Source organism: Mandrillus leucophaeus, unplaced genomic scaffold, assembly GCF_000951045.1.
Source record: "Mandrillus leucophaeus isolate KB7577 unplaced genomic scaffold, Mleu.le_1.0 Scaffold412, whole genome shotgun sequence".
NCBI lineage: Eukaryota > Metazoa > Chordata > Mammalia > Primates > Cercopithecidae > Mandrillus > Mandrillus leucophaeus.
In genome coordinates, this window is record NW_012104388.1 from 675,604 (window position 1) to 693,889 (window position 18,286).

Here is an 18,286-nt window from a genome sequence, read left to right on the forward strand (position 1 = left end):
GCCTGTAATCCCAGCTCTTTGGGAGGCCAAGGCAGGCGGATCACCTGAGGTTGGGAGTTTGAGACCAGCCTGACCAACATGAAGAAACCCCGTCTCTACTAAAAACACAAAATTAGGCCAGGCACAATGGCTCACGCCTGGTAATCCCAGCACTTTGGGAGGCCGAGGCCGGTGGATCACAAGGTCAGGAATTCGAGACCAGCCTGGCCAACATAGAGAAACTGTGTCTCTACAAAAATACAAAAAAAATTAGCCGGGCATGGTGGCACGTGCCTGTAATCCCAGCTACTCAGGAGGCTGAGGCAGGAGAATCACTTGAACCCAGGAGGCAGAGGTTGTGGGGAGCCAAGATCGCATCACTACACTCCAGCTTGGGCAACAAGAGCAAAAAGACAGTCATCTTCACCTTGTTATGCCCAAGACAGTGAGGATGCATTACTCAAGTTCTTAAGTGAGTTATTTAAGTGCTATGAAGAAATGATGGTCTGTCCAATGGTGACACGATAGTTACCAATTAGTGAATATCTAGTATGGAACAGACATTGAGTAAGTAATTTACTATACTTACATTATTCTGAATTTTCACAACCATCCTACCCTTTTTTACACATGAGGAAACAAGCTCCGAGAGGTCCCCAAGACCAGCTAGTACTAGGTAGAAAAAGTATTTCAAGGATTCAAATCTCAATTCTGCTGACATACCTGTGAAGTCTTGGTTATTTAACTTCTCCAAATCTCAATTTCCTTATCTGTAAGATGGAAACAGTTGTTGTGCGGGGTTAAATGACAATACTGTCCCCATGGTGGGATAATACAAAGCCTCAAGAAATACTTATGTAAAATTTCCTTATCGTAACAAGTGTCTGCTAGCGTATTCCACAAAATAAATATATAGATACCACACACAAAAACAGAAAAAATATGGCATAATATTAACAATTGTTTGCCGGGCACAATGGCTCATGCCTGTAATCCTAGCACTTTGGGAGACTGAAGTGGGTGGATTACTTGAGGCCAAAGTTCAAGACCAGACTGGCCAAAATGGCAAATCCGCATCTCTACTAAAAATAAAAAAATTAGCCAGGCGTGGTAGCACACACCTGTAATCCCTAGCTACTCCAGAGGCTGAGACATGAGAATCACTTGAACCCGGGAGGCGGAGGTTGCAGTGAGCCGAGATCATGCCACTGCACTCCAGCCTGGGCAACAGAGCAAGATCCTGTATCTAAAAAAAAAACAGTACAGGTGTAGTGGCTCGTGCCTGTAATTCCAACACTTTGGGAGGTTGACAAGGGAGGATCACTTGAGTTCCAGACCAGCCTGGGCAACACAGTAAGACTACTGTCTCTACAAAAAATAAATGAATAAAAATAAAAAATTTAAAAACTGTATAATAGGCAGAACAGTAAAACACTGTACTCAGCAACTACCCAAGAGGTACTGAGCAAAAAATGATTTCCCTACATTCCCCAAATTCTCTATTATCTCAACATCCAAAAACATATACCTACTCAAAAATGGGTAATGAATAACTGCTATATAGAAAACCCAAATGTTCACATCATTAAGAAAAATACTAAATCGATTCCTAAAGTCTACATATACACACATAAACATTAAAGGTAAACTCCAGTAAGCTGGAAAAAGAAAATGAAGGATATTACCAATTAACCTCTCATTCTGTACATTAACAATGCATTTTGAACAGGAAGATGCTACTAACATAAAAAATTAAAACGTGTAAAGACTAATTAAAAGGCTTCATCGAAAAAACAGGGTAAGGAAAAACCGAGACCAACATGACGTGGCCAAGGACAAGTCATTTCTGACTCAAAAATAACTAATACAAACACTCCAAAACTATTTCCTCAACAAATGGAAAACCAGAGCGCTGCCACTGCAGTTAAGAGGAAGCCAGACAGAAAACCGTCTAGGAAGTGAAGTTATGAAGCAAACGCTTCTGAAACCCCAGTTGAAAACTACTATAACCCCCGGAAACAGACTCCCGGGAAGTTTGGCGGGCACTCTGAGGTTTGACTCCAGGCTGCGGGACCCGCACACCTCTTTCCAACCCTTCCCTTCTTCATGGGGATGAGAGGAGTGACCAGAAAGCTCCGCCCCCGTCGCAAGGTCCAAGAGCCGGGCGGGTGCAGGGAGAGGTGGCACGAGGCCGAGAGACTGGAGAGCCCGCCCAGGTGACTGGAGCTGGAGGCGGAGACACAGTCCGTGAAGGGGCCCGCCGTATAGTACGGAAGATGGAGCCCCCCAAGCCCGTACGGAACAGAGACTAGGAAGATTGGAAGGGAAAAGATGACAAGAGATATGACATGCGCCCCTCCCTCCAGGTAGGGGCGGACACACCCCGCCCCCCCACTCCGGGCGGAAGAGTTACTCTCGGGAAGCTTCTCGTGGGGAGTGGAGGAAGAACGTGGAGGCCCCGCCCCCGGGACAAGAATCAGGAGGAGGAAAAGTCCTGTCAGGCCCCGGGCCCAGCCTCCCGGCTGACCGGCCCGCCCCCTCCTCGCCGGCGGCCCAAGCAGGTGCCGCCCCTCCCCCAGCCCGGCGCCCACTCTGCCGCCCGGCCAGCCACGCGCCCTGCTTCCTCGCGCCCCTCCCGTAGAGTCGCCTCCCTCCATTTCCCACTCACCGTCCGAGGCGGCTCCGCCACTGCCCCCCCGCGACCCCGCCAGTGGCCACAGTTCACACACACAGCCTCAGGTCCCGCACTCACTCTTCACTCACATACACACACAGCGCGACCACGGCTCCACAGCGGCCCACATATTATGCGTCACTCGCGCGCTACGTGCACCGCGCGCGCGGGCGCGCGCGCCTACTTGGCGCGAGGACAGTGAGCAAGGGGCGGGAGGAGAACGCCTGCACGATCCGAGGAAAATCGAAGAGCCCCGGGGACGCCTGGGAAATGAAGTTCCGCGTCTAGGGGCGGGCCCACCAGTCCCAATTGACGCATGAGCTCTTCGCCCCGCGCATTGACTTCTGGATTTGTAGTTTTTTGGGATAAATGCGAACTGTTGAGTACTCATTGGCTGCTTCGGAAAGCGGAAGTGAAAAGTGAGGGAGTCAATCCTTCCAAGACAGTACTATAATCGCCTGATGCTTTAGTGTCGTGTTCTGACCTGTGTGCGCAAAGAGCCTCTGTTTTATTCGGCTATTTGCCTCATCTTACCTAGAACATACCGTGATCTAGGAAAATATTTTCTCATAAACATATCAGAAATCACAGCACTCATTAAAACAGAAGACACTAGTTGTTTTTTATGTGTTTGTTTTGTTTGTTTTGAGACAGAGCCTCGCTCTGTTGCCCAGGCTGGAGTGCAGTGACGATCTCAGCTCACTGCGACCTCCGCCTCCCGGGCTCAAACAGTCCTCCCACCTCAGCCTCCAGCTGAGACTACAGGTGCATGCCACGACACCCAGGTAATTTTCGTTTTTGTTTTGTGTGTGTGTATTTGGTAGAGACATGGTTTCACCATATTGGCCAGTCTGGTCTCGAACTCCTGGGCTGAAGCGGTCCACCCACTGGGGCCTCCCAGCCTCTTTGTTCTCCGTCTTTTTTTTTTTTTTTTTTTTTTTTTTTAGATAGAGCCTTGCTCTGTCACCCACGCTGGGGTGCAATGGCGCAATCACAGCTCACTACAGCCTCAACCTCCTGGGCTTGAGCTGTCTTCCCACTTCAGTCTCCCAAATAGCTGGGACTACGGGTGTGCACCACCACACCCAGCTAATTTTTTAAAATTTTTGTAGAGACGGAGTCCCACTGTGTTGTCCAGGTTGGTCTTGAATTTCTAGGCTCAAGCGATTCTCCTGCCTCAGCCCCTCTAAGTGTTGGGATTACAGGTATGAGCCACTGCGCCCAGCCTCTCTTTTTGTTCCAGACCTAGCCTGTAGGAATCAATAGATACTTATTGCCAGGTATTATACGTGAGGCAGAGAAGTGAAAAATCAAAAGCTCATAGATTGAGGCAGGACTGACCTCACAGGTCACTTAATTCAATTTCTTCATGTTGTTGGGAAAAATGAGGCCCAGAGGGAGTGAGTGACTTGCCCAGCATCACACAACCAATTAACAGCAGAACCAGAAGACTCCTTACTCCGACCAGCGGTCCCTTTTGCGGGGCATAGAAGATAAACATGACTCCACATTTGAGGAGAATCTTGACCTGACAAGATCCTACCCAACCTTCAAGGCCTTACGCAGCTCATTGTCTCTCTGGGAATGCTGAGCAAGTCTCCGTGCATTTCCATGAGTCTTCACGGACAATACTGTCACATGAACACAAGACACAGCAAGCCTGCTGCTATGCTCAGTGTTCCACAGCTAGTAAGGAACCTGAATCCTGGGTCCCTTGGTTTCACTCCCCACTAGATCCCATTTCCCTCTTTCCAGAAAAGAGACCATCCTCCTTCTCTTAAATGTGTACTCTACTGTGTGCTGGGAGCGCCACAGACATGTCACCTCTCTTCACTTCTTTCTCCTGCAACAACACACAGCTTTCTTCTCTGTGCTTCTGGAACTTTGCCTCTATCAGTAATGGCCACTACCATTTCTTTCAACTTTAGAGCATGCTGGGCTCTGAGCCAAGTGTTCTAGCCACACTCTCTCATTTAACCCTCACTACCCTGCCACACACACAGGGAAGATATGGTTAATCACCTTTACAGATGAGAAATCTGAACCCAGAGAGGTAGATCAAGGAATGGAACCCACATGCCTTTCCTCCAGCACTCCTTCAGGTGACTTTCCTGGGCCATGAACTTAAAATGTATGGAGATGGGACATTTAAGCCTTAGATATCTCCCCTCTGTCTATGGTCTAGCCGGCCCAGTGATGACTTCTCCACTGGCTGGCGTCCTAAAAGGCAGAGCCCTTAAGGGAGCTCAAGGCCCAGCTCACCAGCTCCTGGCACTGCCTCAGCCTGCCACCAGATGGCACTGCTTCATTTCAGAAACCCAACCTGGTCAGCGTGCTGTGGCTCACGCCTGTAATCCCAGCACTTTGAGAGGCTGAGAATCTCTTGATCCCAGGAGTTCAAGACCAGCCTGGGCAACATAGAGAGACACCCCCCACTCCACTGTCTCTACAAAATATCTTAAAAATTTGCCAGACATGGTGGTGCATGTCTGTAGTCTCAGCTATTTATGAGGCTGACTTGGGAGGATTGCTAGCGCTTGCGAGGTTGAAGCTGCAGTGAGCTGTGATTGTGCCACTACACTCCAGCCTGGGTGACAGACAGAGACTCTATCTCAAAAAAAATTTTTTTTTATAATTTTTTTTAAAAAACAGAAACCCAGCCTGGGGTCCTGGGTTGGTGATGGGAGCAAGAAGCATTAAGAAGGGGCTTTGGAGAAGCCAGGGCCTAGGAGGCAGGGGAAGCAGAGCAGAAGACAAACAGGGCCTGTCCAGCAGCCACACCCTCAGGATTCTGCACTCTTAACCTCTGCAGCCTCCTCTGCCCCTGCCAACACCTCCCCCTCCCCAACACACACACAGGCACACACCTGCAGGCACCTTCAAACACCTCCTTCCCACCTCTGGGAAGGGGAAGAGGGAGCACCCAGGCTTTCCCAACTGCTCACGCATTCCAAGTGTGCTTGGTGGCATATTTCACAGTTCAAGTATTACCCACATGTGCCAGATACACAAGCATGCACACTACACATTAAGCACCTAGTCCTCACAACAAATACTTCCACATCTAAGCATATGCACATACAAAGCTACAGACAATCCAGGCCCACACACCTGGCTTAGTTCTGGCACATGGGTCCTGCACCACTGGGAGGAGATTTATTGGCCTCTTTGGTAGGACATCTCTGGACTCCCTCTCACCTTGCTCTGCCTGTTCCACCCCCTGCTCCATGGTGTGCCCAAGAAAGAGGAAGCCCCATCTGAAAGAGTGAGGAGTGCTTTGGGGGCTGCCCAGCAGCAGAGAAAAGGCAAGAAGACCCCAACTCTGGCCCCAAGACCAAGGCCTACAGATAGGCATGCTCTACCTACTCCCACCTCCAAGCATGCCCACTCCCTGGCTAGGAAAATGGACAGCACCAAGCCCTCTGAGCTTCAAGCTTCTCCTTCATTCTCCTCCCTCTCCCGCTCCCATCCTTCTGTGAGCTTTTCACTCCCAGCACCTCCTTCTAGGCTTACCCAGGTGCTCCCACCAGCCCATCCTCACCCTGGTGCCACCCCACAACTCCTGTGCTTCTTCCGGCAATTCCCTGGGGCTGGAAAGTGAGGCCAGCTGTCTCATATCCACCCCTGCTCTCCTGTTGGCTAGACAAGACTGCTACTGCAAGGGTCCAGGAGTGTCGCAGGAGCTACCAATTAGAGGCTCAAGACTACCAGGCTTTGGGAACACCAGCCTGGACAAAGAAGAAATCCCAATCATTCACTGGGTACCCTGCTCCTGCCTGGTGGCCCCTATACCCCACCCCCATAAAATGAGGAGAGGGAACACCACAACATTTCCCAAAGGGTGTGTAATTATGTCTGATTACATCTACATCCACTACTCTCAATTTACAGAGAAAGAAACAGACTCCAAAGTCAACAACTTAAGTGCCGACATCGACCATTGGGCACAGGTAACAGGGAGATAAAAAAGCAAGCACACCTAGCCTCTTTTGCCTCAGGTTCCTGGGGTTGGAACTCCTTCCAGGAGGAAGAGTGGAGTCAACATTGGGATGAGAGTCTGTGTTGGCCTGGCCTGCAAGCTCTCAGAAGCCCCTGAATTTTTATTTACATATTTATTTTCAGATGGAGCCTCACTCTGTCCCCAGGCTGGAGTGCAGTGAAGCAATCTCGTCTCACCGCAACCTCTGCATCCTGGGTTCAAGTGATTCTCCTGCCTCAGCCTCCTGAGTAGGTGGGATTACAGGTGCCTGCCACAATGCCTGGCTAATTTTTGTATTTTTAGTAGAGATGGGATTTCACCGTGTTGGCCAGGCTGATCTCGAACTCAGGACCTCAAGTGATCCACCCACCTTGGCCTCTCAAACTGCTGGGATGACAGGTGTGAACCACTGTGCTCTGGCCACCCCTGGATTTTTGAAAGACCTTTCAACAGGATTCAGGGATCTCTGGCCTGACCCATTTGAAGGTACTCTGGAGACTGCTGGGGCAGACCCTCATGATGACTCAGGTCAGAAAGAGTTTACCACTCTATCAGTTCTTTCATTTTGGGAGGGCCTGTGCCTGGCACAGTGGCTCACATCTATAATTCCAGCACTTAGGGAGGCTGAGATAGGAGGATTGTTGAGCGTAGGAGTTCAAGACCAACCTGAGCAACATAGTGAGACCCTGTCTCTATAAAAAATAATAAAAATAAAAATAATTCTTATGGCCAGGTGTGGTGGCTCACGCCATAATCCCAGCATTTTAGGGGGGCAAGGCAGGTGGATCACCTGAGCCCAAGAGTTCAAGACCAGCCTGGCCAACATGGCAAAACCCCATCTCTGCTAAAAAATTACAAAAATTAGCCAGGTGTGATGGTGCATGCCTGTAATCCCAGCTACTCAGGAGTCTGAGGCATGAGGATTGCTTGAACCCAGGAGCTGAGATCATGCCACTGCACTCCAGCCTAGGCAACAGAGCAAGATTCTGTCTTGAATAATAATAATAACAATAAAATTAATAATAATAATTTTTTAAATTAAAAAAAGAGAAGGCCTAGAGAAGAATGGCTTTGTCGAATGGGACAAATTCAGAGGTCAGAGACTCACCCCACCACCCGAAGTAAATACCTCTACCATGAGCCTATCCGTCTTGGAGATGTTGCCAGATACAACCTGGGGTACCCAGTTAGGCCTGGGAGCCAAAATCACCAAGGAGGGGAGTTTCTAGGTATAGAGGGTGTCGTGGGCTCTTACCATGGGGAAGTTCTTCATCCCTTAGAGGTGGAGATGTCTCTCTATGAAAAGTCACATGATGTTCCTGAGGGGAGCCACCTCTGCCCTGCTCCTGCTTCACCAGGTCCAGGCTTCTCACAAGATAGCCTTTTGTGAAGTCACAAAGCTGGTTGCCTCCCCACAGGACCAGGGACCAGGACAACCAGGGACTAGTGGGCATGACTTTAGGGGAGAAAGGACTTCACAACAGCCTGTAGGCTCTGGAGAGGGGTGTGGAGTCTGGAGGGGCTCAGTGGACCAGCCTCAGGCTGTAGTGGGCAAGAAGGGTTATTGGAGACTCAGGATGGAATTAGTTTCTCATGTCTCAGTGATCGCCAAAAGATGAAAACAGCTGGGGCCTGTGCCTGTATTCCTTGACCATTGTCCTGTCCCTTGAGACCCTAGGGCTGGAGGAGGACTCTTGCCCCTTTTGAATATATATAAGGGTCCTGATCACTGATGTTCTAGGTCATCCATGGAAAAAGGAGGTTAAGGCCCCTGAGCCAGGGACCAGATCGTCTCTCCTCAGTGCCATCCCTCTATGACCATCCACTTTCTTTTCTTTTCTTTTCTTTTTTTTTTTGAGATGGAGTTTCACTCTTGTCCCCCAGGCTGGAGTGCAGTGGCATGATCTTGGCTCACTGCGATGTGCACCTCCCGAGTTCAAGCCATTTTCATGCCTCAGCCTCCCGAGTAGCTGAGATTACAGGTGCCTGCCACCACACCTGGCTAATTTTTGTATTTTTAGTAGGGACGGGGTTTCATCATGTTGGCCAGGCTGGTGTCGAACTCCTGACCTCAAACGATCCACCTACCTTGGCCTCCCAAAATGCTGGGATTACAGGCATGAGCCACTGCACCTGGCCTGACCATCCATTTTCTACCTGTTTCCTGGGTAAGCACATGCTACCAAATTCTGCTGCATTGAAAAGCAGCCCTGGTAGCCTTGGGGCACCCCTACCTGTTGGATTACGCAGAGGAAGAAGAGTGTCAAGAGAAGAAACTGGAGCACTCAGTGCCCACTCTCTCCAGAGGGTAGAGACTACCACCTCCTGAAGAGGCAACCCAGGGGAGAAAACAGAAAACAACCCAGGAGAAAAAGTGTCATTCCATAAAATGTGGAAACTCAGTTACTGCCTTGGAAGGTCACACCTCGTAAGTGGGGCATGGGGGCAGCCACTAAATGGAAACCTTGTCTTAAAAACAAGTGGCAAGGCGTGGGTGCCTTACGCCTGTAATCCCAGCACTTTGGGAGGCCGAGGTGGGCAAATCACCTGAGGTCAGGATTTCAAGACCAGCCTGGCCAACATGGTGAAACCCCATCTCTACTAAAAATACAAAAAATCAGCTGGGCGCTCCTGTAATCCCAGCTGCTCGGGAGGCTGAGGCAGGAGAATCGCTTGAATCCCAGAGACAGAGGTTGCGATGAGCCAAAATTACGCCGCTGCACTCCAGCCTGGGCAACAGAGAGAGACTCTGTTAAAAAAAGAAAAAAAGAACTAAACTGTGTTTTAAGTTAGGATTCCTGAGCCCTTGCCCTGTGCCTGGCCCTGCACCCTGTGTCGTCAGTGCTGAGGAGAATGCAGCACAGACCCTGCCCTCAAGGCTCACAGTCTAAGGCCTGAATGACCATGTGCAGCTCCCTCCCTTAAAATGAAGGCTGCTATTCCCAGAAGTCAGGGGCAGCCTGGAACTCAAGAGCCTTGTATCCCTGTCCAGGGCACTGCATTTCACAAAGGCAAAAACAGACCAAATCCTGTGGACTTTTGGCGGTTAAGCTAAGACAGCGTCTCACTGCCTCTCAGGGTCTGCAGGTCTGGGTCTTGGTGTCATTATGTTGAGAGTGGCTCACCACCATGTGTCTCCTCCAGACCAAGGAGACCTCTTGGCCATTTTGTGTTCAAGCCATGCCTCCACTGAGGGTTTCTGCCATCTGCTCTACAGAGCCAACAGGCATCCTATGGGACAGGTCTGGTCTGACGTACAGGAGACTAGATGTGACTCTGGGCAAGTTTCCTCATCCATCCCCCATAAGGAGGGCTTTACTAGATCTATGATCTTTCTTTCTTTTCTTTCTTTTCCTTCCTTCCTTCTTTCCTTCCTTCCTTCCTTCCTTCCTTTCTCTCTTTCTCTCTTTCTTTCTGAGACAGAGTGTTGCTCTGCCGCCCAGGCTGGAGTGCAATGGCACAATCTTGGCTCACTACCACCTCTCTACCTCCCCCGTTCAAGCGATTCTCCTGCCTCTGCCTCCCGAGTAGCTGGGATTACAGGCGCATGCCACCACGCCCAACTAATTTTTGCATTTTTAGTGGAGATAGGGTTTCGCCAAGTTGGCCAGGCTGGTCTTTAACTCCTGACCTCGTGATCCACCCACCTCAGCCTCCCAAAGTGCTAAGATTACAGGTGTGAACCACTGTGCCTGGCCTAGGTCCATGATTTTCAAATTATGCTAGTATTACGATTTTACCACAGAGTCCTTTTGGTCCCAGCGAAATCTTGTATACCTCTTTATTAAGTAGAGAAAAGGAATGATGCAAGGGATTCTAGGACATGATGTAGCAGAGAAACTCCTAGCGTTACAAGGAATGCAGTTTAAAAATCATGCACCAGCCGGCCGGGCGCGGTGGCTCACACCTGTAATCCCAGTACTTTGGGAGTCCAAGGCGGGTGGATCACAAGGTCAGGAGTTCAAGACCAGCCTGGGCAATATGGTGAAACCCTGTCTCTACTAAAAATACAAAAAAAATTAGCTGGGTGTGTTGGTGGGCACCTGCAATTCCAGCTACTCAGGAGGCTGAGGCAGGATAATTGCTTGAACCTGGGAGGCGGAGGTTGCAGTGAACAGAGATCGAGCCACTGTACTCCAGTCTGGGTGACAGAGCGAGATTCTGTCTCAAAAAAAAAAAATGCACCACATGGCTTCCAGACCCTTTCAGGTGCTGTGAATCTGTGACTGCAAAGCCTGAGCTTTATGAAAGATGGGAACAGGACAAAGAATGCCACATGTAGTGGCCACCTCAAGAGTCCTGCTCTGAATATTTTTGCCACAACTATTTCTCGTTCCTGGTTCCAGTTCAGCTTATTTCCAGCCACCAGCGTGTCCCCAGCCCACCTCTCAGTGGGCCCTCTGCTCCTACCTTTGCTCCTCTCTTACAGGATCTGAAATCAGCATCTAGACCTTAGGGGCTCAAAGTCCACATGGGTTCTAAGTCAGGAGTACAACAGTCACCTCTCTGTACCTGAATCCAATAGGCAGGAGACAGGAGGCTTTCTCCAGGTAACATTCATCTTTGCCTAACTCTCTTCTGAGATCCCTGTAGCCTCTGGAATTGTCCTGGTCCTTTTTTGGATGCAAGGCATATTTTATTTCATGGGCTGCCAACCTCATCTGCCAGAAGATGCTCAGACAGCCAGGGTGCAGTACAAAACCTGCCGTCTCCATTTTCTTTTCTCCTAAGATACAGATCAGAGGGAAGACAGGCAAGATGGGCTTCCCACCCCAGAAGGCAGGCATGTCTGAATTCTATGAGCTTTTGTTTCAAAGAATTTATGAGAAGCATCATGACCTTGGCCCATTCTAAGAGCAAGTCAGGAGAGCAGAGTTATGGTGCCATGAGCCCTGTTGCAGGGAAAGGGAGCTGCATTATAACTGAGAGCAAAGGCTGCTCTCTGCCTTGTGGCTAGCGAGGCAGGGCAAAGAAAAGCAAACGTTCCTTAGGGCCAGGCATGGTGAACGAACAAGACTAAGCTGACAGGCTAGTACTAGGTTCTCAACCCTGGCTGCAATTCAAATCACCTGCAGAGCCTTTCTGAACCTCTAGTGTCAAGACCCTATCCCAGTTCAATTAAGTCAGAATCTCTAGGGCACAGGCAACAATGTTTTCCAAAGCTCCCTAGATAATGAATACTCTGAATACTCCGCTAAGGCGGAGAACCTCTGGTCTAGGAGGAAGACTGGCATTAAACAGGATGTGGGTGGGCCAGGTGTGGTGGCTCACGCCTGTAATCGCGGCACTTTGGGAGGCTGAGGCGGGCAGGTCACCTGAGGTCAGGAGTTCAAGACCAGCCTGGCGAACATGGTGAAACCCTGTCTCTACTAAAAATACAAAAATTAGCTGGGCATGGTGGCACGTGCCTGTATTTTTAGTCTCCACTAAAAATACCAAAATTAGCCAGGCATGGTGGCAGTCGCCTGTAATCCCAGCTACTCGGGAGGCTGAGGCAGGAGAATCGCTTGAACCTGGGAGGTCGAGGTGGCAGTGAGCCCAGATTGCGCCATTACACTCCAGACTGCGGGACAAGAACTAGACTTCATCTCAAAAAAAAAAAAAAAAAAAAAAAAACTAGGATGTGGGCATGATGACCTTTACCCTGAGGTGGGGCCTAGAGGCCTAAAATGTTGGGGTCTAGTAAGCTGGACCTTTCTGCTCCTGGGATCCACAGGGCTCCCTCTTACCCACCCCTGCACATCCTCCACACACATCCCACACACACCGAGCACCTCTTGTGGGGAAAGCAGAACAGAAGGCTCAGGAACCCAGCTCCAGGGAGGGGAAGAAACATACGCTCTAGGTTAGAATCATGACCCTGGATTCTCTAGTTGTGTGGGCCTGGCAACTCTTTGAGCCTCAATTCCTCCTCTGTAAAATGGAGGTAGTAGGCCGGGCACAGTGGATCATGCCTGAAATCCCAACACTTTGGGAGGCTGAGGTGGGCGGATCACTTAAGGTCAGGAGCTCAAAACCAGCCTTTCCAACATGGTGAAACCCTGTCTCTACTAAAAATAAAAAATTAGTTGGGTGTGGTGGCATGTGCCTGTAATCCCAGCTATTTGGGACGCTGAGGCAGGAGAATTGCTTGAACCCGGGAGGCGGAGGTTGCAGTGAGCCAAGATCACATTATTGCACTCCAGCCTGGGCAACAGAGCAAGACTCTGTCTCAAAAAAAAAAAAAAAAAAATGGAGGTAGTAATACCTGCTTCGAGGGTGGTTGCAAGGAGGGCAATGGGAAGCACTGGCTTACAGGAAGGGCTCCAGAGATGAAGCTTCTAGCAGCAGCAGCCACAACCCCAGCTCCCTCTGTCATCTTGGACAAAGCTCTAATGATCATCTACCCAGTCCCCTTGTTTTCACGTGAAGATCTCAATGTTCAAAGGAGAGAGGTTTGCTCCAGACATGCAGCCAGCAAGAATCTTAATCTGCTGCCTCCCAGGCAGCTTCACATCACAGCAGTCTTTTTGTATTGAACTTTAGTTTTCCTCTCTCAGCAAAACTCTTAAAATTACTATAGGGGCTTCTTCTCTCTTTCTCTCTCTCTTTTTTTTTTAAACAGGGTTTTACTCTGTCACCCAGGCTACAGTGCAGTGGCGCGATCATAGCTCGCTACAGTCTCAACCTACCAGGCTCAGTTAATCTCCAACCTTAGCCTCCCTAGTACCTAGCACTACAGGCACACGCCACCATGCCCAGCTAGTTTTTTAATATATTGTTTATTTTTTGTAGAGACAGGGTCCCACTGTGTTGCTCTAATTACAGGTGTGAGCCACCCTACCCAGCCTACTGGGGCTTCTAAAGCAGCAAGTAGGGATTTAAAAATACCTTTAGGCTATCTTATCTGAGATGCCTGACTGATCCTTGAAGTAGAAGCCAGTCTGACCACTTGGCTCCAGTCCCCTTTGATGTTCCTGATACAGGGAAGAAGGTACATTACCTCAGTGGCAAGGGTATGGCCATCCCAAGGTTGACGATTACATAAGAAGATGCCACTCTGCCTGGGCTGGGGTTAAGAAGTGGGTGGGGGCCGGGCGCGGTGGCTCAGGCCTGTAATTCCAGCACTTTGGGAGGCTGAGGCGGGTGGATCACGAGGTCAGGAGATCGAGACCATCCTGGCTAACACGGTGAAACCCTGTCTCTACTAAAAAAAATACAAAAAAAAAAATTAGCCAGGCATGGTGGCGGTCACCTGTAGTCCCAGCTACTCAGGAGGCTGAGGCAGGAGAATGGCATGAACCTGGGAGGCGGAGCTTGCAGTGAGCTGAGATCGCGCCACTGCACTCCAGCCTGGGCCACAGAGCAACACTCCGTCTCAAAAAAAAAAAAAGGAAGTGGGTGGGGTATGCAGGGAAGAGAGACGCTGGGTTTTCCATATAAGCCTTTTTTGAATTCTTTTACTTTTTTTTTTTTTTTGAGACGGAGTTTCGCTCTTGTTGCCCAGTCTGGAGTACAATGACGTGATCTTGGCTCACTGCAACCTCCGCCTCCTGGGTTGAAGTGATTCTCCTGCCTTAGCCTCCTGAGTAGTTGGGATTACAGCCAAGTGCCACCACACCCAGCTAATTTTGTATTTTTAGTAGAGATGGAGTTTGTCCATGTCGGTCAGGCTGGTCTCAAACTCCCGACCTCAGGTGATCCACCCGCCTTGGCCTTTGAAAGTGCTGAGATTATAGGCATGAGCCACCACACCCGACGTATTCTTTGACTTTTAAGCCACTGAGTATACGTGGTTTTTTTTTCTTTTTTGAAACAGAGTCTCACACTGTCACCCAAGATGGAGTGCATGGCACAATCGCAGCTTACTGTAGCCTTAAACTCCATGCTCAAGTGATCCTCCCATCTCAGCCACCCAAGTAGCAGGGAATACAGATGCATGACACCATGCCCAGCTATTTTTGTATTTTTTGTGGAGACAAAGTTTCGCCGTGTTGCACAGGCTGGTCTCCAACTCCTGGGTTCAAGCAATCCATTTGCCTCAGCCTCCCAAAGTGCTGGGATTACAGGCATGAGCCACTGCACCTGGCTGAGCATGTACCACTTTAATAAAAACAAAATTACACTGAAAAGTAAAGCATAGGCCAGGTGCAGTGGCTCACACCTGTAATCCCAGCACTTTGGGAAGCCAAAGCAGGCAGATTGCCTGAGGTCAGGAGCTTGAGACCATCCTGGCCAACATGGCAAAACACCATCTCTACCAAAAATACAAAATTTAGCCAGATGTGGTGGCAGGCGCCTGTAATCCCAGCTACTTGGGAGGCTGAGGCATGAGAATCGCTTGAACCCAGAAAGCGGACTTTGCACTGAGCTGAGATCGCACCACTGCACTCCAGCCTGGGGGATAGAGCAAGACTCTGTCTCCAAAAAAAAGTAAGAAAGGAAAGAAAAGTAAAGCTATACATGTCACTATATGTTTTTCAAAGCCTATAGAATATACAACACCAAAAGTAAACTCTAATGTAGACTATGGATTTTGGTCGATAATGATATATCAGTATGGGTTCATTGATTGTAACAAATGTACCACTCTGACGTAGGATGTTGATAATGGAGGAGGACGTGCATGTGTGGGAGCAGGGGCATATGGGAACTCTGTACTTTCTGCTCAATTTTGCTGTTTTAAGATTACTCTAAAAAAGTAGTACAGTTGACTCTCGCATGGGGGTTAGTGGTGCTGACCCCCCACCACAGTAGAAAATCCATGTATAACTTTTTTTTTTTTTTTTTGAGACACTCTTACTCTGTCGCCCAGGCTAGAGTACAGTGGCACAATCTCAGCTCACTGAAACTTCCACCTCCCAGGCTCAAGCAATTCTCCTGCCTCAGCCTCTCAGGTAGCTGGGATTACTGGTGCCCACCACCACACCCGGCTAATTTTTGTAGTTTTAGTAGAGATGGGGTTTTACCATGTTGGCCAGGCTGGTCTCTAACTCCTGACCTCAGATGATCTGCCTGCCTCAGCCTCCCAAAGTGCTGGGATTACAGGCGTGAGCCACTGCGCCTGGCCCCATGTATAACTTTTGATTCCCCGAAAACTTAACTACTGATAGCTTACTTTTGACCAGAAGCCTTACTGATAGCATTAACAGTCAATTAACACATACTTTGTATGTTATATGTATTATATTCTGGTTTTTTTTTTTTTTTTTTGGAGATGGAATTTCCCTCTTGTTGCCCAGGCTGGAGTGCAATGGCACTATCTCTGCTCACTGCAACCTCCGCCTCCCAGGTTCAAGCAATTCTCCTGCCTCAGCCTCCCCAGTAGCTGGGATTACAGGCATGTGCCACCACACACCGCTAATTTTTGTATTTTTAGTAAAGACGGGGTTTCGCCATGTTGGCCAAGCTGGTCTCGAACTCCCAATCTCTGGTGATCCGCCCGCTTTGGCCTCTCAAAGTCCTGGGATTACAGACATGAGCCACCGCACCCGGCCTATATACTGTATTGTTAGAATAAAGTAACTAGGAAAAACAAATACTGGCCGGGGTCAGGTGTAGTGACTCAGGCCTGTAATCCCAGCACTTTGGGAGGCTGAGGTGGGTGGATCACCTGAGGTCGGGAATTTGAGACCAGACTGGCAAACATGGTGAAACTCCATCTCTACTAAAAACACAAAAATTAGTTGGATATGTTGGCAGGTGCCTGTAATCCCAGCTACTCAGGAGGCTGAGGCAGGAGAATCGCTTCAACCCAGGAGGCAGAGGTTGCAGTGAGTGGAGATGGTGCCACTGCACTCCAGCCTGGGCGACAGAGCCAGAAAAAAAAAAGAAGAAGGAAGATGAAGTGGCACCTCTGGGAGGCTGAGGCGGGAGGATCCCTTGAGGCCAGAAGTTTGAGACCAGCCTGGGCAACATAGCAAGACCCTGTCTCTACAAAAAGAAAGGAGAAAGAAAATGTTAAGAAAATCAAGCCAGGCATGGTGACCCTCCTATAGTCCTAGATACTCAGGAGGCTGAGGCAAGAGGATCCAAGCTCAGGAGTTTGAGGCTGTAGGGCAACATAGTGAAACTATGGCTCTAAAAAATGTAAAGGAAGAAAGAAAGGAAAGAAAGAAAATCATAGGAGAAAATACATTTATAGTACTCTATTGATCAATATCGTAAGTTTACATTATCTGTTTACAATGATATCTGACTGAAATGGGGGTAACCACAGCTGCAAACCTCAATCAAGGAATTCAACTTTTTCTTATAATGTCATGACTTTTCTCAGCTTCTTGGGAGCACTTCCAGCATCAATAGTGATACTTCACATGGGTCCCATGGCGTTATTTGAAGTTTACAGTATTGTACTTAACAGGATGAAAAATACAAGAGAACTGGGGGAGGTCACTTTTAGTGCTATACACAGTTTACTGGAGAGACGAATTGCTCATGTGATGATTAGCAGCACATGATGTTTTAAGCTTTAGCTCACAATAGCAACAGGAAGTGGCTAGGAAATTATTACAGTAGTACAGTACATACTAGTTAATTCTATGCAGTTATGATTTATTTATTTACTTATCATTCCATTATTTGAGACTGGATCTTCTCTCCCTATCATCCAGGCTGGAGTACGGTAGTGCAACTATGGCTCACTGCAGCCTCGATCTTCTGGGCTTGCTCAATCCTCTTGCCTCAGCCTCCCTATTAGCTGGGACTATAGGCACACACCACCACGCTCTGCCAGCAGTGTGTGTGTGTGTGTGTGTGTGTGTATGTGTGTGTAGATGGGGTCTGCCTATGTTGCCCAGGCCGGTCTCAAATTCCTAGGCTCAAGTGATCCTCCTGCCTTAGACTCCCAAAGTGCTGGCATTACAGGCTTGAGACACTGCACCCAGCCAGTTATGATTTAACACTGCATCTTTACATTTGTTCATATTTCTCTTGGCTATAAATGGTGCTATATACAGTCTTTAAGTGTTTGCATATACAAGGTTTTGTTTTGTTCTGTTTTTTTGAGATGGAGTCTCGATTTATTGCCCAGGCTGGAGTGCAGTGGCACGATCTCAGATCACTGCAACCTCCATCTCCAAGGTTCAAGAGATTCTTGTGCCTCAGCCTCCCAAGTAGCTGGAATTACAGATGTGTACCACCACGCCTGGCTAATTTTTGTATTTTTAGTAGAGATTGGGTTTCATCATGTTGGCCAGGTTGGTCTCGAACTCCTGACCTCAGGTGATCCACCCACCTTGGCCTACCAAAGTGCTGGGATTACAGGCGTGAGTCACATGTGTGGCCTTGTATGTGTAAGTTTTGATAAATTTTAACTTTTTATTTTATTTTATTGAGATAGAGTCTTGCTTGGCTCACTGCAAGCTCCACCTCCTGGGTTTCAGTGATTCTCCTGCCTCAGCCTCCCGAGTAGCTTGGGTTACAGGTGTGCACTACCATGCGTGGCTAAAAATTTTAAGTTTTTATAACAGATTTGTGAATATATTATGGTGGTAAATGAAAAAATGAACTCATATCTACATATATTTTATGCATTCATGATATAACTGTTTCTTAAATTTTTAAAATATTTCTAACCTGTAAGGTTTATCTGCAAGTTTTTTAAATTGTTGCACCAAAATTTTTTCCAATGTATTTATTGAAAAACATTTTTGTATAAGTGAACCTGTACAATT

General features: G+C 48.5%; 1 protein-coding gene and 1 pseudogene across 3 annotated transcripts in view; both read right to left on the minus strand.

Annotated features, from left to right (window-relative positions):
• The window catches only part of VPRBP (Vpr (HIV-1) binding protein), a 119,123-nt gene extending 111,155 nt beyond the window's left edge, over nucleotides 1–7,968 (minus strand). Inside the window, exons 1-2 of one of the 3 annotated variants that reach the window (XM_011992492.1) lie at nucleotides 2,648–2,775; nucleotides 703–749 (exon numbers count right to left, since the gene is read on the minus strand). The gene's annotated coding sequence lies outside the window, so the exon portion shown is untranslated. Of the gene's footprint in view, nucleotides 1–702; nucleotides 750–2,647; nucleotides 2,776–7,887 lie in introns of those variants that run through there. The other 2 variants (XM_011992494.1, XM_011992493.1) reach the window with 2 other exon arrangements.
• Nucleotides 7,969–13,504: 5,536 nt separating this feature from the next.
• Nucleotides 13,505–18,286, minus strand: part of LOC105548485 — a 21,003-nt pseudogene continuing 16,221 nt past the window's right edge.